Below are 12,455 nucleotides of genomic sequence, written 5' to 3'. Positions count from 1 at the left end.
CGCAAATTTGAAGTTTAAGTGTTTCGAGATTTGAACTAAAACACATTCCAGACTCATTAAAAGACTGAATTAGCCCTTTAGTTGAGCATAACAGATGCCAATCACAGCACACTAAGTTATTCTCATAGTGTTTCCATATCATTAACAACTTGTCTGTCATTCTGTCACCCTTATTTTTTTTTTTTCCTCCCGGTGCTCAAACCATTACCGGCTAAACGATTTAGTAGTGTGGGGGATTTCTTCAATACTTTTGTAGCCAAGTTTTCTCATCATTGTCAGCAAAACTGGGGCATCTCAAGAACTATTTCCTTTTTTGTCTAAATAAATGTTTCAAACACGGATATGGCTTTTTCATGTTCAGTCACTCACCTTCATACCAGAGGATCATAACGGCTTAAACATGATGACTGAAGCGTCAGAAAGCGACCGGCGCTTCTGCGTTCTCTGGCCGCTCACTCTGAGCCGGGTTCGGCCAAGCAGAGGGTTCATCCTGTTGTAGTCGTCGTTGCTGCAGTTAACTCTCAACTTTCTACCACCTTGGTTTTGTAAATGCATTTTAGTGCACTGTGTTATAACTAGGATCATAATTTCATTTGAATCTGTCAGTCTTAATGATTTGATTGATCTGGTTATATACTGTATTTCTGTGTATATAAATCTAAACCTCATAAAGTCCTTTTTAACTGATTTTCTTTTAAATAAATTTGCACTAAATAACAGAATTTTGAAAAGTAAGAGGCTTTAAACTGTTTTGCCATTTTTGCACCCTTATTACCCAGCAGAAGATGCCATTGCTTACATTCTTCATACCTAGGCGGCTGTAGGGGGGGATGGCGGGCAGATCAATTTACTACTCCTGCTTGCTTGAATCCATACATAGGTCAATTTGTTGACTGTGCATTAGGAAAAGTCATTTTCCTCTGACATGTGGTCTTCAGGGGCTTGTCTGCGCAAAGGTTTGACCTCTTCCCTGGAGGCCTTGGATTTGCTCTCAAATGTTAATACCACCCCAGACATATTGGCATATTCATATATGGGCTTTGCACCGCAGGGCCTGGTCTCAGGGGTGAACTTTGAGGCAACGCTTCTCTTGATGCAGGAGTCGTCTCGATCTCACACAGCTGCGTCCTGGCTTTGATAAATGCGGAGCAGTTTGCATGTGAAGCCTGCTCGTCTCTTGTTCACTGGTTTGAGTTTTGCGGGGTGTTTTTTTTTCTCTCTCCCTGGACAATGATTCACCTGTGAAACGATGATACCACCATGACTTGTTGTAATCCCCCCTCCCCCACCTCCATCTCCCGTGGCCATTTAGCTTCTTTATTTCATCTTGGATGAATCAAACATTTGTTTAGACAAAACCAGACGTGAACCAGAACCTAAAGGCTTTCAGCCTTTGGCCAGTAGAGACAAAGACCATCGGTTGTTATTTGCATGAAATTTGCATTGGATCCCCCCCCGTGACTGTTTGCAATGTCAGGAGGCCAAATTAAACTGTGTTCCGTTTAGGCCTGATTTACATCTCATTTGCATTGGAGTTGCTTAACTAGGGCTACTTAGCGAGGAGTGACCCCCGTGGAAACTCCTTACCTCGCGTTCAGCGGAGGCAGCTAGGACGGCGGGCTAATTTCATTTAGGCAAACAGCCATTTGACTGAGTGAGTGCCTTTTGGATGTAATCATTAAAAGGGACGATGGCTTGCAAGCTGTTTGTAATCAGGCTGTTTCTGCGTGCATATGGACATTGTGTCATATTTACTGTAAGGATGAAAGATTAGGCTCGGAGGGAACGGCGGGAAGCATCAATCTCACTCAGCATCTTAGAGCAGGCACATTAATCATCACATCTACGGAAAATCATCCCCATCTCACTCGGCGGTCGCACTCTGCACACATGGCGACAGTCACTGGATGCGGGAACGGACAGAGGGAGAGTTAGTGCCTCGCTGAGCACAAGCACCACAGCCAATACTTCTTCATTGATCCTTGGGAGTTGGACTGGATCTTAGACGGCGAGTTTTTTTTGTTTTTTTTCCGGGGCGCTAACGTGTTCACGTGACAGTATCAGTCTGCCGTGCAATAGGCCAGATCTCTTAAGTTCTGCCTCTCCCAAGTTGATCATAGATTCCTTTCCCAGAGAGACTCCCCGTTGCCCCTCCTCTATCATCCGAATCCCCCCACCACCACCACCCACCCACACTTTTACATCCGGTTTTATTTATAGAGGGAAAAGAGAGGATCCTGGGTAGATGGGTTCCCTCGGAAATTATGTGGGGGATTTCAATAAGGAGAATCAATTCTGGTTTGTTTGTGGAAGCTTGCACAGAGACATCAACCGGGGCAATATATCACCCACAGAAATTTCATCATGCTGTTTGTTTGCTTTGAAAGGAGTAAGGGCGAGACATGGAAGCCAGAAACCGTCGACTATTCCACAAGGAATCATTGCCTCGCTGCGTGCTAGTTTTTCTTCTGGTATTACCTCGACTTCTGTTCCTAAAAAATAAGGTTATTTCTGGTAGAGAAAAAAAAAGCAGTTATAGTGGAAAACCCAGTCCCCCAGTAGTTTTATTCCAAGTTTCCAATTTTACCATCTGATTGAGGCATTCAAGGAGAGCGAGAATAAGAAAACAACTTGCTACAATCCGGGAAAGCTGGTAGCTGCTCCGTCAGTGGCAATTTATTTATGGCACCGGTGTGTATGAATATAATGGCAATGTCAACTTTATTTATATAGCACGTTTAATACAGACGCCGCTGCCCAAAGTGCTGTACACAACAAACAATATAGGTATATAAAATAACAAATACACAACATGAAATAAGAATAATCAAAAATAATAAGTTAAAATACTGAAAAAACACCACTAATAATAAAATAATCTGCTCAGCTTGAGTTAAAGGCCAGTGCAAACAGGTGATTTATTTATGTTTTTTACAAAGATTTAAAATAGAGAATATAATTTATTCTGCTTTTTTAAATGCAGGTTCAGTTATTTCAGATAGAAGGCCCTTATTTTGATCAAGAGTTATTTTAGGCAAATAAATTGCATCCAGAAAGTCAGTCATGAGTTTTCCGTCTGAGTTATATGGTTTTTCAAAGTTTGGGGTATTGTTTTATAAATTAACCTTCATTAAGAATAAATCACCCACAAGTGGATTCTGTTGTCTGATGACAGTTGATTGCGCTGGGTTTTATTTTCAGATATCAGAGTAAGGGACAAATGTATGCCAGATTCATGCTGCACTTTCAGAAGTTTATTTGAAAAAAAATGTTTGATAACCACAGATCATTTTTCTTAAACTTCACAGTTATGCACTCCTTTGTGTTGGCCTATCACATAACATCCCAACTCTCTCTCTCAGGGCAATTTAGAGTACCCAGTTAAACTAATGGTCATGTTTTTTTGGACTGTGGGGAAGCCAGAGTACCCAGAAAGAATGCATGACGTGCACAGGGACAACACGCAGAAAGACCCCAGGCTGGGGTTAAGGGTCTTGCTCAGGGACCCAGAGTGTTGGCACTGGGGATCGGACCGGGTACTTGCATCCTTCTCTGAGTGCAAACACGCTGCTCCAACCACTAGGCCAGCATTCTAGAGTGGAGATGACAGTTAAAGGAAGGCATTCCTTTTTCCTTCTTCTTCTTTCTTCAGGAAATGTGCTATTTTAATTCTCCCTCAAGGCCACAAATTTTGCTCTACAGTCACTATTGTTTTGGTCAAATCAAAGGCTGAAGTGTCTGCTTTCACATGATGTCTGTGTGTTTGCACTAGGTCTTACAAACTCATCCCCATCGCACAAAAGTCAAAGTATTCCAAATCCCTGTGTTTTCAGCACTAATGCCATGTACAGTTTTAGTACAGTAGGTAGTTGTTGGGGACCTCTAAGGGATATAGATTTGGGGGGTGGGGTGGGGTGTGTGCAGATGTAGCCTGTGCCTCTCATTCACTTACGCGCACACAGACGTGCGTGTGCTGATTGAAGGAGTATATGTCACCATAGCAACAGAACACCACCTCTACTGATGGAGGACAAGGCCAAAGCTTGGCCCCTTTGCTGTAAAACTCACAAATACTCTACAATAACATATTCCTACAGTTTTAGGCCACTATGCCAAAAAGAGGATTTCCATTGATCCTAAATCCCCAAAGGAGCTCAAAGCAGCAATAAAAAAAATATGGATTTATAATTCATGCTTTCAGTTTAAGTGTGATAGTTTCTGTTTACACTATACACACAGAACATTTGTGATAAACTAAGTTCTATATTACTAATGGAGTAAGACCAGAACAAATACTCTGCCAAAATAACCATCCTATTTCATACTGCAGTTCAATACAGCGTCAGGCCTAACACTACTGCTGGAATCCAGTGTTGGAAATGAAGCTCTGTCAGCCTTTTAAATGAGGCTCAACAGTTTTCAAAAATAATAAGACTACTTTTTCTGTAGTTACTATCTGAATTGTTAGCCGATATAGAAAAAAGGGATTTTAAGGTAGGAAGAATTTCCCTTATGACTAATGGACCTAAACCAATGTTGAATGTTGATTAAAGCCTTCATTTTTAACAAAGCAATTTGTGGCAGATTAGGTCATTCTGTAATGGTGGAGCTCAAAAAGTGATGGAAATGCTTCTGCTCGATATGTTATGTTCCACTGATATGTTCCAAATACAACCCTCAACCTCCGAGTTACTATTTGTGTTTTCTACCTGCAAGTGATTTTAGCACCGTACTTACAATTAGGAAATAAAACTATGGGATTTCTCGTGCCAAACAATCTCCTCTTGCTGCCACACAAGTCAAGTATCTGTTCAGACTTCTTCAGATAAACGGCAATGTCAGAAACACAGGTGGATAGTGACGTGTTTATCTGATCTGCTGTTTCTGATATCAACGCAGACATTCGTATACAGATGATCGTTGACCCACACAAGATGTTCTAAAAGATGCAGATTTTCTTGAAAAGCATGCATGTTATAATAAAGCCTATTTGGCCATTTTCACCCACCGACACAGCCACACAAACAGTTATTTCCAGCTCAAGTTATTTTAAGGCCAAGGTGTTTATTTAGGTGTTATTTTAAGGGCAAAGCTGACACAAATTGTGACTAACCAGGCCACAGAACCTTACGGCGAGAAGCACCGACCAAGCAGCAAAGCCCATTAAAACATTTCTTCAGGAATTCTCCTAGTTAACACACGCGTTCCTAAAAGTCAAAAAAATGGGTCTTGTAAGCCAGATATAATCAAAAGCCCTCGCTCGCCTTTCATCAGGATCCCATAGACCAATGAATGGATGTAGGAATGAATAGTAAAACTCAGTAAAAGCTGTCACCTGCGATAAAATCCTCACATTTTTTCTTTTCTTTTTTCTTTTTTTGCTCCGGAATTCATCAAAAAGCTTTCATACACATTGTACGCATTAGTCGAGCATGCTTCAATCATTTAAGAGCGGAACATGACACCTGTCTCCTATCCGCGCGCTCGTCCCGTCAATAGGGGAGAATGAAAACAGCAATGTTGGCTAAATCCATTATTCTCTCTGTAAGCAGACCAGCCAGCACTCGCGCGCTCATTACCAGTGTTTAAGTGTTTAGTGCGGTGTTAGGCGCTCTGACGCAAGCCTGCGCACGTGCGCACACACTCACCAGCTGCGTCTAATGAGGGAAAAGGCCTTGAATAGTTCCTATGCTGTGATGCATTAAAGCTTAATAACCTGTCCTTTCGCTTTGCTCTTAGGAACATGCTCCACAGCTGATAATTGGAAAGATATTTGCTTCTTTCCCTTGTCTCTTTTGTCTAATGCCTGCTTTCGCTTCAGCTTGCGTCCATTATTTGCCCTTGAAGGAGTATTTCTTCTCGTTGGCTCTTTATTTGGAGCTTAGTATATAAAGAAAAAGGTGAAATTGGCATATCTAGTTTGGCAGTGGTTCCCTCTGTAACATCTGCCACATTTAGCCCGTACGATGATGGCGAATGAATAGACATCACTCGTGAATAGTCTGAAGGTACTTGTGTCATTAAATTCTAGAGTGACTGACACTGAATTTGTTGTAAACAGTTCTTGAATGTCATTTTCTTTTTTATTAAATATATTAAAAAAACTGTAATAGCTGGGCTCACAGCAGATAAAAGATTTTGTCCTTTGTTGATACCCAGTATTTTATTTTGTTCAAGGTGAAAAAAATCTTAGCAAACCAAAATGTTGCACAGAAAAAAAAACTGATTTTGTAGTTTGATAAAAAAAAAAACTCTGAAGGTTTACTAACATGCACCTCTTTCCTCAAGTGCTTTGGTGTCGTCTAACTAGTTAAAGCGCTATACAAGTACAGGCCATTTACCATCTAAGTTGCGGTTAAATGAATCTTCAATCAGTGTAGAATAATCCAGTCCAGGATTAACAAATCCTTTTGTTTTACTTTTTTGCATTCTAAGGCCCCGTCCAAACAAAGATGGATTTGTCAGACTTCTTGGTCGGATGGGTTAGGGTTTGGGTTACTCCAGGACTAAGATAGTTCTGCTCACTGTGACTATTCTGCAAATGTTCCCCCTTAATTGTCATATTATGACCTTTTTCCCATAATATTACCACTTTTGTCTTTTTTTTTTTTTACTTTATTCTCCTATGACTTTTTTCTCATATTAGTAATTGTATCTCCTTAATACTCCCCCAAAAAGTCTGTTGCTAATCTGTGTCTATACCAGATTTTAAAAGGTTCACACGGTTTTACATGGAATGCCATAACCAAGTGGCTGATGTAGTGGGGGGTCACCAACCTTTTTGACACCAAGAACTACTTTATAAGTGCTGTGTCTTAAGAACTACCTGTACTGTCCTCTGAACCAGAAGAATTAGAGCTCACCTTAGCTTTATGTATTAACATGTTTTTAATACTTTTGTCACTTTGAATCGATGTAAATACAAGTATGATTAACAAGGAAGAGCAACTGAATAAAATACCATTTCAGATGCAGCTCACTAGGGGGCTGTGGTATTTTTTGAACAGGCATATTAGATTGTTGTGATTGGCGAGCTGTTGTGCCGATTTGAGCCACAAGGTGTAAATATTACTTGAAATCTTACTTGCTCCTTGAAATGCTATGTTTTCATTAGCTGTAAGTGGAAATTTATTTTTAAGATAAATAAATACAGTCTGTGAAATTAATCTGTATTGGTTTGGATCAGAGCTTGTCAGTATTTCACTTTGCTAATCCAGCATCTGACAAATATGACATACTGTATCACCTAAGTTATGCGTATTGTGATGAGTGCTGGTATTTCTTTCCATTCTTATCCTTTATTATTGGTGTTACCCTCCAGCATTGGATTTACTAACAGGAGTTAAGAGGGAACATCACTTGCAGTCAACTTGCTCATAACCCACTTGTCACAGTCACCTTACACATAATGTTCCTGAAGGGGTGGTTGGTTGGTTCTGGGTATGCCCTTATATATTGGGGATTAGGATAAAGGGCAACGTTATGTGTTGATGCCATGAGCTTTGTAGCCCCCATGAAGTGCCTAATGTGCAGTCACAGTTGGCGGAAGCCTGTCCACATTGCTGTTTTGCCACAGGGCCAAGAGTGTTGTCTCAGCCTGGGTGCTTGTTTAATGTGCTTTGACCCAGAAACTAGAAGTCTGACCTGTTTAGCTTCTGCTTACAGGAAATCATCCTCCCTGGTTCTCGCTCTCTCTCTCTCTTTCTCTGCTCTCCAAACCTATTCCCGTTGTCATCCTCTGTTGGCCCTATGCCTCCTCCAGTCTCTGCCGTAAACATTCACTTTGAATCATTCTTTTTCACAAGAGCATTGATTGAACATTTGTAAAGGCTACTTAATTTAATGTTCATTAGGCCTCGCTAATGCAGCTGCTTAAGGCAAATTCAGGCCAGTGACATAAATGTTGTCACCTGCCCAAGCCTGCGATAATGTTTGCTCTTTGTACTCTAATCTAGCCACTTAACCAGCAATAAACATTGCTTACTACTCCAGGTCTGCAGTGGCTTGCAAAAGTATTACTTCTAGAAGTAATTTTGTTTTAACACACACATTTCTATGATTTAATGGGATTGTGCATCATAAACTAACACAAAGTAGTCACTGGAAAGGGAAACATGAGGTGAAAAAGTCAGTCCAACAAAGAGCTCACCTGGATGTAATTTAGGCAAAGAAACAACATTGTGAATTCCAAGGAACACAACAGACAGGTTTTTGATGAAGTTGTGGAACGGTTTACAGAACAATGCCCCAAGCTTTGAACATCTCACATAGGACTGTTGACACAACTCCATACCTACCAAGAGATCGTCCTTCACCTAAACTGACAGGTCGGGAAAAGAGAGCATTATTCAGAAACACAGCCAAGAAGGCAATATCAGCTCTGGGATAGCTACAGGGATCCACAGCTCATGTGGGAGTAAGAGGAAGCAAAACAATAAATAAAAACAGTAAGATGTCCCTTTTGCAGTTTTTCACAAGCTATGTTGGGGAGACAGCAAACACGTGAAAGGAGCTCTGGTCACAAAAAAACCAAAGTTTAACTTCTTGCGTACATGCAAAAGGATGTGCGGCGGTGTGTTAAATCTGAACACACTAGCCATAGTAAAATTTGGTGGTGGCAGCATTATGCTGGTGGGGATATTTTCGTTTAGCAGGGACATGGAAACTGGTCAGAATTGATAGGAAGATGAATGGAGATAATCACAAACCTGGAAGAAAACCCATTAGACCGCGAAGAATTGGAGACTAGCTTGGTGGTACACCTTCAAGCAGGACAACGATCCTAAACAAACAGAGCTACAATTGGATTGTTTAGGTCAACTCAGTCTCATATGTTGGAACCTCACAAGCTCTTAAAAGCTGAGACTGTTGTAATCGTCTGTGAGCTGCTTTTCAGAGATCCTCTTCAGTCTGACTGAGCTTGAGCTCACCGGAGCGAGGGAAGGAAAGGAAAGGGAGTTCAGTCTGTAGCTGAACTCGGCCAGAGGAGAGGAACCCCAAGAGACTTGCAGCTGTAATTTCAGCAAAATGTGGCCGTACAAAGTGTTGATTCATGGGCGCTGTATACAAATGCGCTTTAGGCAAAACATTGTTCTGGTGTGTCATATAAAATCTCAACTAAATACATTGAGATTTTTGATTGTAACGTGACAAAATAGTATCTCAGATACCAAATATTGACCGAATATTCAATTTAGTTGAATATCTAGGTTTCAGAGCAGCAATGGACTGGAGTTTTAGACCCATGCCGTACAGCTTAATCCATATTAAGTGATCAACATCAATAATGATCATAACAATGAAAGCATGGGGTTGCTGCTGAATGTGCATTGTCTTATATAAAATTGTGAAAATATTAGTGAATTTTTTTCCCAATTGACTTTACAGAAATGTTGAGCAGGTTGGGTTCTTCAACTTGGGAGCTGTTAGGTCTTTAAACCATTTCATTTTTAACCCATTAGTCTTGCAAGCCTGCTGGCCTTTTTGGTGTGGACTCCTAGCCTGTTCTGTCCTGCCCTACATAGGGTTATTGGCCCCAAATCCTTTTGGACTGCATTTGAACGTGGAAACAAACATTTAGCCCAAATTTCCATCAACATATTGTAGGGATTTTGACTTCAACACTAATTTCACAGTATGAGTTTGTAAGTAGTTCTCTAGTTTAGAGATAGTGCTCAAGTCCCCCTTTTATGAAGAAAGTTGTCCAAAAGCTAAGAAGTTGTCCTGTTATTCTATACATGGAAATACACTTGCACTCACGACACATCTCTCTCCATATCCCCCCCATCCCTCTCCTGTTATTGTGACTTATATAAGCTGTGTTTCTGTTTGACCTCTCACCGCGGTGACAGAGAGTGCTGTTAGAAAGTTGCCCAGTCATATTCAATCAGGCTCAGCAGAAATGTGTGCAGCTTGTAAGGATGTGTTAAGTGGGATGGCCTCCTGAAACCTAAAGCAAAGCAAGCATTGGGAAACATGTATACGGGTCTGCCTGATTGTGAGTACCCCAGTAAAAAGAAATTATACTAAAGCTAAAGAGAAGCCCGTGTTAAAATGCTCATCTATTTAGGAATAAATATTGATACGGTTTCAGGACCAGATGAGATTTTGGCGCTTTTTTTTGTTTCTTTTAGAAATATTAAGATTTAGATTTAAATTTATGTCATTTAAGTTTGTAAAACTCACTTGACCCTTGGGGAAAAAAATATTTTAAATATAGATACTCTTTTTTTAATTAAAGTTTGATTTAGCTTTACTGTCAAAGAAAGATCCACAATTAATTGCGTATCTCATTTTAGAGCAAAGAAAGGCATCAAAATCAATCAATCCTTTATAGATTTACAGAGGATAGCCTACTGTATAAATAAAGATCATCATTGTTAGCCTAAAGCAGGGGTTACCAACCTTTTTGAGACCGAGAGCTACTTCACTGGTGTTTTGTCATATGAAGGGCTACCTGTACTGACCTTTGAACTAGAAGAGTCAGAGTTCATCCTTAACTCTATGTACAATAAACACATTTTTCATGCTATGTTATAGATATTGTCATTTTTAAATCTATATAAATGCAAGTGTCAATAAGTAGGAAGAGTAATGGAATAAAATAAAGTGGTGTATTGTGGTTTTTTTTTTTTTTTTTTTTTTTTTTTTTTTTAGAACAGGCTCGTGGGCACCACATGTGGTCTTCACAGGCACCATGTTGGTGACCCCTGGCTTAAAGACCATTAATGAAAACAAATGAACACAAAACAAACCCCTTCCATCATTAATGTCATTTAGTTGTGACAAATGGAGGCAGTTAATTCCAAAAAATAGCTAGCTTTACCAGTCACTGCTCATTTCTGTTACAATTTAATCAAAGTTATTTAGAGCCACTGTATGTAGAGACTAAACAAGTTGTAGAACCCTTGGTATGTATTACATATTTCGGGTAGTATAGCTGATCAAATGCATACCACACTCGTTAAAAAAACTGTTAAATAGCCCTTTAGTGCCAATAGAAAGCAATGAATCAGATCCCAGCTTTAGCATTGCTAGTGGCTAACAATTAGCTAGTGATTTTCTTTTTTTTGTACTTTTGAATACTTTGTATCTTGTCAATCTATCTCCCTTTTACTCTTCTGCCAAAGATGCTGCCCCACACGAATGATTTAAAAGCTGCTGAGCCTTACTTCTTCCATGTTGTTGTTTTTTTAACTAAAAAGTAAGCGTCTCAAAAATTCATATGGTTCATAGAGACCTCTACCTAGGTAAAGCTAGGAGTCCAAAGGCACAACCTCTTATTTGAATCTTATGAGACCTTGTTATCTGTGATAGACTGGCGACCACACGCCTCTTGCCCATTGTCAACTAGAGATAGGCGCCTGCAACTGAATAATGTGTCGAGAAATAGAATTTACATCAACAAGAAACATAGTAGTGTTTTTTATGTTTCAAAATACACGTGCTTAACATGTTTCATTTTGGATTATATTTCATATACGAAGGTCTATGTTGTGGATTGCTTTGTATCTGCTATAAATAACAATTGATTCCTATGTAAATACAGGGCAAAATACACTGTTCATGTGAAACATTGACTTTTAGGCCTAGTCCACACGTAGCCGGGTATCTGGGTAAACAAAAAATTTTTTATCCGGTTATGCCTTTCATCCACACATACTTGCCTAAAAATGGATGATTCTGGAAACTCCGGCCAAAGTGGAGCTTTCTAAAAACTCTGTCTTTGAGCCTGCTTGTGTACATGACAAGACAGAGTTTTAGGGTCCACCGCACTACGCGCTTACGTCACACGTGCGACCATTGTTATAGACTTGCCCCTACAGTGGAGTAAATAATAAATGCTGTCAAAGAGGCGCTAATGTGTCTAATCAATGTTAAACTTGACAAATTTGCTAACCTATGGCATCTCTGGTGTTTATTTCCAACTGATGTTAACTCAGCAAGGCACAGCATTTCCTGTCTTCGCCTCGGTATCGAGACTTCCAAGTAAAAGCATAAATACAAGCATAAAAAACATTATAAACATTACAGCTGGTGCAGAGGCGTTTAATTTTCTTGTTTTTACAAGCCCAGCTGCTCCAATATGTTGATGTGTAAAGGAGAAAAAGCGCTTGAATGTCAGCTGTTTTAAAAAGGCGCAGTGCTGTTTAACGTCACTTTTATTTTGAAGGACTCTGCCTGGCCGACTCTTCCCCATGCACCTGGCATGTTTAAAACAATGGTCGGCAGTGAATTTACACAGGTTTGCGTAGATGATAACTTTTTTAAAAACAATCCTGTGTGTACAGTATTATTTTGAAAAACGATGTGGGGGAGTTGGGGATATATGTTTATATAAATACCTAGTTACGTGTGTACAAGGCCTCTGTCCCGGTGACCGATTGTGTAGAGGTGGCAGTCCGAAATGCACCTCTCGGGGATCTTTTTCAACCTTTAAAACTCCTGTAACTGAC

This window comes from Fundulus heteroclitus, chromosome 13, assembly GCF_011125445.2.
Source record: "Fundulus heteroclitus isolate FHET01 chromosome 13, MU-UCD_Fhet_4.1, whole genome shotgun sequence".
NCBI lineage: Eukaryota > Metazoa > Chordata > Actinopteri > Cyprinodontiformes > Fundulidae > Fundulus > Fundulus heteroclitus.
This window is presented reverse-complemented; position numbering follows the sequence as displayed.